Source organism: Equus asinus, chromosome 16 (assembly GCF_041296235.1).
Source record: "Equus asinus isolate D_3611 breed Donkey chromosome 16, EquAss-T2T_v2, whole genome shotgun sequence".
NCBI classification, from domain to species: Eukaryota; Metazoa; Chordata; class Mammalia; order Perissodactyla; family Equidae; genus Equus; species Equus asinus.
The window spans coordinates 30522957-30534386 of record NC_091805.1 but is presented as its reverse complement, the minus strand read 5'-3'; the positions used below and the strand labels follow the sequence as shown (position 1 = coordinate 30534386).

At 39.6% G+C, this 11430-nt stretch overlaps 1 long non-coding RNA gene across 3 annotated transcripts in view; it reads left to right on the top strand.

The window, feature by feature from the left end:
* The window catches only part of LOC106828116 (uncharacterized), a 30218-nt gene extending 20141 nt beyond the window's left edge, over positions 1 to 10077 (top strand). For all 3 annotated transcript variants that reach the window (XR_011494858.1, XR_011494859.1, XR_011494857.1), the window contains 2 exons: positions 6687 to 6836; positions 7872 to 10077. This is a non-coding gene — a long non-coding RNA (uncharacterized lncRNA). The remainder of the gene's footprint in view (positions 1 to 6686; positions 6837 to 7871) is intronic.
* Positions 10078 to 11430: the final 1353 nt, after the last annotated feature.

Sequence of the window (11430 nt, the reverse complement as noted above, 5' to 3'; positions counted from 1 at the left end):
GATGACCTTAAAAAGACACGTTAAGAAGTGATTTGCAATTATAAAAAAATACTCCTGTATTCAATCTCAGACAACGGATACAATTTTACAAATCAAAAACTGAACTCTTTAGCCAAAACGTTGACTTGGAAAAACAAAACGTGAAATGTGAGAGGAAAATTATGATATTATTAAGAATTTCTTCCAAAAGCACTAAGCATTTTCCAACAAAAGTGAAATTGATTCAATAAACTGCCTTCAAGTTATAGTGCATTTCAGGAGATACTCCTCAATATTTTTTGTTATTTACAGGTGTCATATAATTCCCTGGAGCAGCTATTGCCTAACTCAGTATTAATTATGGCTTGGAATTTTTTTTTTTTTTTTAAAGATTTTATTTTTTCCTTTTTCTCCCCAAAGCCCCCCGGTACATAGTTGTGTATTCTTCGTTGTGGGTTCTTCTAGTTGTGGCATGTGGGACGCTGCCTCAGCGTGGTTTGATGAGCAGTGCCATGTCCGCGCCCAGGATTCGAACTAACGAAACACTGGGCCGCCTGCAGCGGAGCGCGCGAACTTAACCACTCGGCCATGGGGCCAGCCCCGATGGCTTGGAATTTTTGATAGCTTTCTATGATATTTAACTTGCTTATACTCAGGAGTTGTTCAGGGGTATAATTTCCCTCATGTGTTCATCACCTTGGCTAACATTTTAACAAAAAGAAGTCAAGGAAAGGAACAAAACTATCTTTACAGAATGGTAATTATGCCCACTGCCTTAAATGTTCACACCAACAGATGGGGGTCCACAGAACCACAAGCGTGAATCCAGGGGTGTCTGTCTACGTGTCTGTGCTTACACTGGGAGGGCTGAGACGGCAAGGCTTGCTGACTCAGGTGTAGCAAGTACGCCTTCTGCAAGAGGGGACTTTGCCTTTCAAAATCCGTCAAGGTAAACCCTTGGCTCCCCGCCGTTGATCTCCAGGCATCACAGCATCTTAATTATTCACGTGTAGTGAGGCCCAGATACGGTGCTAGTTCCAGCATTACATAAATAAATGGTGGAGGGCCAGGAGGAAGCTGACTCTGTGTAACTCCCCAGTAGCTAGCAGCAGTGACATTCAAAATATTTAACACTACTGCCACTTAGGCCCTGATCAATCTAAGGAACATTAGGCATAAACGGCTTTATTGACGATAGGAGTGCACCCTGGCTGAGCGTCAGCCCCTGGAATTAGTAGCTTGAGCCACTAGTTCAAGTTCCCAAATACATTTTAAAGTATATTATTTCATTTCATCCTCAAAAATTCTGTTATGTAGGCATTATTATTTTTCTAATTTATGAGTGAGAAAATTAAGGCTTACAGAGGTTAATTTACTCTGGGTCACACAACTAGTAAGTGATAGAGCCTAGAAAAAGTATGACTGCTTAACACAACCAGTCTGTTTTATTCTCTGGTTTCTCTTTCATTCTCAATGCTAAGGACATAAAATTCACTAACTTTAATTTTTTAAACTGTTCTATCTATTCAAAGTTAGAAAATGAAAAGTGACAAATGTTGATTCAGTACTTCAGTTTCGTGTTACTCAAATCACTGAGTTACAAGCAGTTCCCATTAAATGACTTTTTCTTGGCCTATGGAAATATTAATGACTAGCAAAAGAAATATGTGAATAAGACCCTTTCAATATTATTTTTTGGAGGCTCTTCTTCACTGCTCTCAACTTCTGCTACTGTCAGCATGTTAATCTGTATTGAAAAATATGAACCAAATAGCCAACTTCCTGGGTGAAATTTATCCTATGAATTTAATCTTCGTAAGCAAGGCATGAAGTCACTGAGTGTTTTATAGAAGGATTAAAACTCCGCTTATCCTCGAGAGAAGAGACAAAGCTCTATGTTTAGAAGAATTCCACATAATTTATGTGGATACTCCTCCCTCAAGGAGGTGGAGCCTAGCTCCTGACTCCTTAAGTGTAGTCTATGTGATGACTTCCACCCAGACAGGACAGTATGGGAAGGGGGTCATGAGGAGAGTCACTTTACATTGGAGAAACCTGACAAATACCACCTCAGCCAGGTGATCAAGGTCAACACCAGCAGTGCTAAGTCATGTTGATGGTATGTACCTTTGATGCGATGTGATTAAAATGGCTCTGGGGTCTTCCTCCCCAGAACCCATAACCCCAGTCTCACCATGAGAAAAGCATCAGACAAATCCAGTTGAAGGACATTCTACAAAAAACACTTGACCGGTACTCCTCAAAACTGTTAAGATCATCTAAAACTGGGGAAGTGTGAGAAATTGTCACAGCCAAGTGGAGCCTAAAATGTGACAACTAAATGTTATGTATCATGGGTAGGAACCTGTAATGAGAAAAGGATATCAGGTAGAAACTAAGGAAATCTGAATATAGCAATGGAATTTAGTTAATAATAATGTATGAACATTGGTTCATTAATTGTGACAAATTGTAATACTAATGTAAGATGTTAATACTGGGTGCAAGTTATGTGGGAAATCTCTATACTGTCTTTGCAATTTGATTTTGTAAATCTAAAATTATTCTAAAAGATATAGTTTATTTAGGGTCCAGCCCGGTGGCGCAGTGGTTAAGTGCACACGTTCTGCTTTGGTGGCCCGAGGTTCACCAGTTCGGATCCCGGGTGCAGACATGGCACCGCTTGGCAAGCCATGCTGTGGTAGGCGTCCCACATATAAAGTAGAGGAAGATGGGCACGGATGTTAGCTCAGGGCCAGTCTTCCGCAGAAAAAAGAGGAGGATTGGCAGCAGTCAGCTCAGGGCTAATCTTCCTCAAACTAAATAAATAAATAAAGTTTATTTTAAAAAATAATTCATTTATCATTTTGACATTTCAATAGTTGATCATGCTACATCAGGCTCTAGTTAATTCAGAATTCCTAAAGAAGCAGATAATAAAAGTGAAGCTAGGATTCCTCAGAACTACCCTTTCTTGTTCTGAGGAAGCCTCCCCCAGCATCACTACCCCACTCGCCACCCTTATCCCATCTCACTTTGCTCTCACAGTCGAGGTTCTTGCAAGAAAAGTGTAGACCCGCAGCCTCTTCTTCACCTCTCATTCACTCTTCAAATCACTGACGGCATGTGTCTACCCAGCAATGACTCCAAGTCCAAATTCAGTGGATTCTTCTCAGTCTTCACTTATTTAGCCTGATGGAGTTTGAAAGCATTGATCCCTCACTTCATTAAAATTCCCAGTTCCCTACCACAGTCTCTCCCGTTCTCTTCTTAACTTTCCTTCTCCTTTACTAATGCAGCAGAATACCAAAACTCCACTGTTTTTTTAGTTCTGCTGTTTTAAATTTGATAAAACTTGAGCTTCTTGGTCTGGAGAAGGGTCATTTCAATAACCCTCTTAATTATACAAATATAGGGTGAATGGGCACCATTCTGGAATAAGGAACTTATTTCTTTTGTCTTAGCAAAATCTGTCTCTTTCCTTGGTGGGCAGAGCTGGTCACTGGGGATGAGGTGACTCAGTCCCTGTAAGGAATTCAGGCTCTTCTTGGAGAGAAGACATCAGAGCCCCAAACTCCAATCTCCATGATTCAAAGTAAGGAAAACCTGTAAGGGTCTGTCAAGGATTCCTGCCCAAAATCTGCTAGGAGGAGACCAGATCAAGAATTTCAAGAGCTGAATGTACTAGGAAAATTAAATATGTCAGCATAAGGACCCCAGAATTCATAGGGGTGGAGAGGTGGGTACACTGGTTCAGCACAGAGTGGCAGAATTTCCTCCAGACCCAACCATCCTGTCATGGCTGTTGCACACTGGGGAAAAATCACTGAACGTAAATGTGAGTTAAAAGTAGCTGTAACCTTAATGCCCAATCCGTAGCACCACTGTGGTCTACGCCATCATCTATCAGAGCAGCAGGGGCATCCCAACATCATCCACCAAATCAGTGTCCAGTGGCAATCCTTCGTGGACTCAAGACACAAAGGTAATGGACTTATCAGACTCCATGTTCTCTCCACTTGATGCTTGGAAGAGGACTGACCCACAATGCTCCCTACCCTTGGGTTGAATCGGTACCTGCCATTCTTGGAAATATTTGAGGAAGAAAAATATGGGAACTCCTTGTCAACATGGACTCAATCAACTTATTAAACAAATGATGTGATCATATTTGTACCCTAAATTTGTGAAGGTCACACTAATCGTACAAGTTTTGCTCGCTCTGCCTTATCATTTCACTATGCTTTTTTATATTATTTAATTTTATTATATATTATATTTATACTAAACAATGAATTCTCCTGGATCTATCCAGACAGAAGGAAGTTTTTGACATGTTTGTTTTAAAAGCAAGTTCTAAATAGGTGTCAGATCAGATGTAGCTCAAATATGGTTTCCCTCCCTCACTTAGGAAGCGTGAGCTTACGGGTGACATTTACAGCAGGTAGTACAGGCTGGGGACAGCACTGCAGACGGTGGGGAGACCCAGATCCTAAACTAATCCCACGGGAGCAGGAGCCCAGAATCCTTTCAGTGTCTGCATTAGTGTTATGTCCACCCTCCCTTTGTCTTCTCCCATCTCAGTAACATCTACAAATGGACAACGTCTTTGTGCAGGTGGATTTTTTGTGGAAATTGGAGGAGGACCAAGCTTCACCTCTGGGTCTAATTCCACAAATTGTGGGAAATTCTTTGGGTTTTCAGAGGCTATAGAATTAGGGATGCATTTTGATCTGATTTTATTGAGATCTTGAGAGAGAAGCTCCCTGTTGATATCTGGGTTGTATACATAATCTAAAAAATAAGCTGCACCTTTCTGAACTACAGTGGAGAAGGGCAGTGGCTGTAACTAGACCATGAACTCTTTGAGGATGGACATTCTTTCCCATCCTTGCTACTCAAAGTCCGGTCCATGGTGCAACAGCACTGGCATCACCTAGAAGCTTATTAGAAACACAGATTCCAGTCGACCCCAGGATCAACCCTGGACCAACCCCAGACTTAATGGAGAACCTGAATTTGCATAAAACCCTTGATGCTTTGTATGCACATTGAGAGGAGCTGCGAGTCTGGTACTCTACCTCACTCACTGGTGAAGGGGAGGAGGGACAGGAGGAAGCAAGGCAGGCAATCTTATTTTGAAAGCTCTTACATTAGAGTATCAATAAATGAGTGTTTTAGGGCTTTAAAAATGAGGAGATAAGGAAAATATTTTTAAATCAAAATTAATAAACTTTATGTAGTCCATGATAGGCTCCTCTTTTTGTTTCCTTTCTTCTCTAATATCTCATGTCATTGTCAGAAAATTTCTTCCAACTAATTTTTTAATGTAAGTACGAACATGGATAAAGTAGTATATGAAATCATCTTTTTTTAATTACTTACTTAATTTGACATAAAAATGCTACCAGCTTTGACGTAAAAATAAGGGCATCAATATTTTCTCTTTATTAGCTACCCAGATAGCACTGCAGTTTTTATATATCATTTTCCTTGAATTTGTTTGTTTTTAAGGTGGTAGTGGTATTGTTAATATTCTCCACCAGCGTTGAGCACCAACTTTCATTCATTTTGTTTTGGTAGGAAATAAGTTGCCAAAAATAAACTGTAGGAAGTCTATATTCAACTTTATAATTTGGGCTCCTATAAGTTGTGAAATAAAATTATAAGCCCCTCCAAAATTTGTTTCAGCCTTAAAATTAAAGAAAAGCTGGAGGCCACAATAACATTTGATAATGAACCTTGTGCAGAAATCATCTTGTTGATACAAGTATTCTGAGAATTCTAAGTACTGAGCTGGCTCTTATCCTTCTCAGCCAAAATAAGAGAATGTTGGAAGTGCTCAGCACTCCAGTGACCTCAAGAACACAATAAACTAAGAGCACTAATCAGAGGGGTAAAGAACGTACTTAAATTTAAGTGCAGTTCTCCTCAATGTTTTCTGAAGAGTAAGGAGTTCCCCAAGGTATTCAACCATTAGCTACAAATTCTCTATTTCCAGGAAGTCAGAAATTATGTGAGGAACACACATCTTAAAAATCATATTTAATATATTTATAAAATCATATTTTTCATTAACTATATAGAATGTTTATTATTTAAATGATTATTATTTAAACCATTTAATTTATATATTGTTTAGTATTTAAATTGTCCAGCATTCTACAAATGGACTCACCAGCCTTGTACAAATTATGCCCCCACAATATTTAGTGTGAAGGGTCTCGTTAGTCAGACCGTGGGCTCAGCTCTCCACCTTCAGCCCACTCAAAATAAGGGGTGCCCAAGTGGCTACAATTCCCAGCACTCCAGAAAGCCTCATTCTTCCACAAAATCATAATTAGGCAATTTTTACTTATCATTAACTTATTAAAGAGTTCCATTCTAGCCTAGATTACTTACCCACAATTAGATAATATTTTTAAACACCAGCTTGAAAATAATGAGTTCTGGGAGGGAGGGGATTAGGTTAGTAAGTGCAGCACAGGCGAGCGTTTCAAATGTGTTTTAGGACAAGCGCTTAAGCCGAAGAGCCTAACGCCAGGGAAGGCTGTTGGCTCTCCTTTTGGGCAATAGATCCAAAAAGGGCCCCACAGGGGATTTGGCTCATTATTTTCCCTCTAAAAGCTCATATTCTTTACATAAAGCCACTGTTACAACAGCCACTGAGACCACACATTTTAAGTAACCTTTTTATTGATGTACAGCGTACAGAAGTTCGTACAATTCATATGAATTTCCACAAAGTGAACTCACCCGTTTAGCCAGCACTGAGATCAAGAAACAGAGCCCTGCAGAAGCCCAGCAGCCTCCACCCTGCCCCGCCGTCGTCACCCAGCCCCTCACCCCTCTGCAAGGTAACTTTTACCACCTTAGATTAGTTTTGCCTGTTTTTGAACTCGATGTAAATGGAATCATATGGTATTAATTCTTTATATCTGGCTTTATCTGCTCAACAATAACATGAGTTCGTGTGATTCATCCATGTTATTGCCTGTAATTGTAGTTTGTACATTCTCGTTGCTGTGTCATATTCCATTGTAGGACTATATAACAATTTGGTTTTCCATTCTGTTATTGATGGCATATGGGTTGTTTCCAGTATGGGGCTATTATGAATTGTGCTACTACATTATTGTTTCAAATCAAAAGTAATATAATCAGTTTGAGTAAGGAAACATTTGGCAGATATATTCTTTTTTCACCATTATTTTCTTCTTAAAAAAATGAAACTATTGGGTTAGATAGAGCAGAGAGGAACCTTAGAGTGTAACATTCTATAATCCTATGGCATCGTTTTTTTTTAAGATTTCATTTTTCCTTTTTTCTCCCAAAGTCCCTCAGTACATAGTTGTGTATTTTTAGTTATGGGTCCTTCTAGTTGTGGCATGTGGGATGCCGCCTCAGCATGGCCTGATGAGTGGTGCCATGTCTGCACCCAGGATTCGAACCAGCGAAACCCTGGGCCACTGAAGTAGAACGTGCAAATTTAACCACTCGTCCACAGGGCTGGCCCCTAATCCTATGGTATCTTAATAACACTTCTTTCTTTTCATAAAACATAGTATCCACATAGCCAGTTTAGCAACTGTACTAGTTTCTTTTGCTGCTGTATCAAATTACCACAAATTTGTGGCTTAAAACAACACAAATTTGTTCTCTTATAGTTCTGGAGGTCTGAAGTCCGGAACAGGTCTTAAGGGGACAAAACCAAAGCATTGGCAAGGCTTCCTTCCTTCTGGAGGCTGCAGGGGAGTCTGTTTCTTGCCTTTTCCAGCTTCTAGAGGTTGCCATGTTCCTCATCTCGCGGCCTCCAGCCAGTAATCCCATCACTGCCATCTGCATCTCTTGTCACATCTCTGACTCTCCTGCCTCTCTCCCTCTTTTATAAGGCCTCTCCTGATTACATTGGATCCAGGTGGGTAGGACATGGACATCTTTGGGGAACCATTGGTCGGCCTACCACACCAACCCTCTGAAGTTACGTTCGGCTCCCGTCCTCCAGTACACTTCATCTCTGCCACCTCAGTGAAGTAAAGCGGAAACTCAATGTCCTTTTACCCCGTGATCTCAACTCAAAGACGTTTACAAAGTAAACTCCTGGAGCGTAGGGATGGACCAGCTTCGTTACTGTTTTCCCACCACCGGAATAATCTTGGATACTCAGTGGACACTCAGTGACTACTTGTCAGTTGAAGGAACGCGTGAAGGAGTATTCCCTACATCCTGACATCCCTCCTGCGAGGTGAGGAGCAGCCGTGTGACACGGGAGGACCTGAGGATAACTGCCTGCAGCTGTGGTTTTACTCCATACTCTGATCTTCACCAAAACACGTACGGTCTCTCTATACCTCCATTTCCTCACCTGGTAAATGAGGTGGCTGGCACAGGTAATATCTAGAGTATCTAGCCAGCATTAATATTCATTTTAAGTGGAAACAATCCTTAAGGTAAAAAGTAAAGTGAAAAGGTCAGAATTCAAAATTCTATAAATGGCATGATTTAAATTGACTGTAAAATTATGCACCATACTAATATAAATGTTAGCAAAAAGGGGAAACTGGGTTTAAGATACATGGGCATTCTGTACTATCTCCACAATTTTTCAATGAATTTAAAACTGTTCTAAAATAAAAAGTTTATTTTTTAAAAGTTGCTTGTCAGTGAGATGAGGTTATAAACTCCTTGGGGGTAGGGACCATGTTCTCCCTCATATTTGTTTACATAAAGCCTAGGACAGTGCTTCACAGAGAGTGACTAATAAGTGTTGAAGTGTAAGAGAAAATATTTTTGTGGATTTCAGATTATTACATACACAGGATCTAATAGTCTTATCAGAACTGTGAAATAAGCTTTGTTGTGTGGAAAGGCCAACTGGGCATGATGAAATCACCGGTCATCAAGGAATGAGGTCATGGAGTGGGTTAAGCATGTAGCTTTTAGAGGGATGCATCAGAACAGGGAGCGAAGGAGGTCAGAAAGGGCACGTGTAACTTGGACAAGCATATTTAATTATCTTATATTTGAAAATTTTTTAAAAGTCTGTATATCCAGAATTCTCAGTGGGAGTAGAGATGGATGTTGGAGTGTGTATGGAGTATATATGTCCATATGTCCATATCTGGGCACACATCCAAAACTGGTTGGGAATTATAATGCGATCACATGTATGGATTTTTAAAGTTTGAGAAACATTGGACTAAATAATTGGCTTCCCCATTAAAATTACCTTATTATTACAAAAACAAAGCTACTCATTAAGCATCAATGATCATGACCTTCACTGTCTCCAAATTATCTCTAAACTGCTTAAATAATTCCAATATCAAACAATTATCTTTATGAAAGCTTAGGCAATGACCAAAAAAACATGTACAGAAAAAGTTACATTGAGAAAACATTAAAAAATTAACTGTGGTCATTTTTGTGTGGCTAGGCCATGGATCGCACTTCTTTCCTTTTCATTTTAGTAAGCAGGTTTTATTTCTATGATGAAAATAAAATTAATGTTTAAAAAGTATTTTTAATTTTAAGAGTTTACATAAAAATATTTTTATTGTTGATTTTTAATTTGAGCAATTAATATTACAAATCCCTACGCACATGAACATATATCATCAGAATTATTTGAGGTGTTATGGGAAGATTTCTTGATTTCCCCCCACCCCTCTCTTCAAACTTGTCCCTTCCTTGGTCTTCCCCATCTTAGGATACAGGACTACCATCTTCCCATTTATTCAAGCCAAAACCATAGAAATCATCATTTATTAGGCTCTTTCCTTCACCTTCCCACAAGTTCATCAACAATCCTGTCAACTCTACTTCTAAAATACATCTTGAATCTGTCCATTTCTCTTCATCTCTACTATCAGCACTTTAGTCTGAACCAGCATTTTACAAACTGTGAGTTTAACCCATTGGTGAGTTATGAAATCAATTTAACCAATGACAACCAGTATTTCTTCTTTTACCATGATATCAAATGCAAAATCTCAGAGCGCGTCACCCACAGGGAGGGCACTGTCTCATGAAATTTTTGTTTATGAATATGGGTTTATGTACTGAGTCACCAAATAAAATATGTCTCCTCTTGTGGATTGTGATAAAAAATGTTTGACAGCCTGCATTTAACCCCCCTTCATTTCTCATCTGAACTGCTGAAAACCTGGAATGCCTATTCTGAGCATGGTAAGAAGCCAAACTCCTTACAGTGGCTGGAAGACTAACATGATCTGGCACCTGCTGACCGCTCTGACTCTATCTCCCTCCCTCCCCTCCTCACTAACCATGCTCCCATCACACTGGCTTCCTTTTCATTGAACACCCAAAGCATCCTCCCCCTCAGGGACTCTGCACCTGCTGTTCCTCTGCCTAGAATGATCTTCACAACACTTGCAGGTTCTCCCTGGTCTTAGTGCAAAAGGTCACCTCCACAAAGTGGCCTTTCTAAAATGCTCCCCAATAGCCATTGTCTTTTAATTCTTTCACAGCACTTATTACTACCTGAAATTACCTTGTATACTTATTTCTTTTTTCAGACTTGTTTACTGACATTTTCCAGTTGCTGGAATGTAAGTTCTCAAAGAGCAGAGCCTTCCTTGTCTGCCTTGTTCATGGATGTATCCCTGGACCTAAGATAGAACCTGGCTCATAGAAAGCGGGGGCTGTTTTCTGATTGAGTGATTTCCTATATGTGAAACACTGTGTTAGATCAGGGATCAAGGAGGAAAGACACACCCTACAGAGCCACTTGACAAACTACATGCTTACCTGTTCCTTACCTCTATTCCCTTCCAGCTCCCCTGGGCAAGGACTCTGACAGTTTTGTTCACCATTTATACTCTCTGCCTTGCATGATACCTAGAAGATTAATATTTTTAAGTGAATGACTGAGATCGTGAATTTGTGGTGGCTCCAATTACACAGGGTTGAATGATTTTCCAGCCGGTCTCTGGAGACTGGGTTAAACATAGAAAATGTAAACATTTGGTTAGACCCAGGGTAAGAATATTTAAGAGCTGAAGCTAATGATTGGAGAGTCATGAAAGGGATGGACAATGGAGTGTAGCTTTCTTCCTTCTTGTTTCACATTTTTAATAAACAGCTTAGATGCCTTTTTCAAAAGAATGGTCCAAAGTTACAAAGGCTTTCATTTTAGTCATATTTAAAGAAAAAAATTAACATCTGGCAAGCCATTTTCTCACTCTATTCTTTAAAACATATATCCTAATTAGTTTTTATTTTTGATCATTACAATGCTAAGCAATCATCACATTTTCCCCTAGAGCAATGCAGATTTACTGCTTACATTATTTTTCTTCATGATATAGTGTCTTAGAGAGTCCATCTACTGATTGTAAAAATCTAGAGTGGATCTTTGGTATAGATAATTCCGTCACCAGTCAGCTAAAGACCAATAAAGTTGCAGGAAACAAGAGTACCACCCAATCA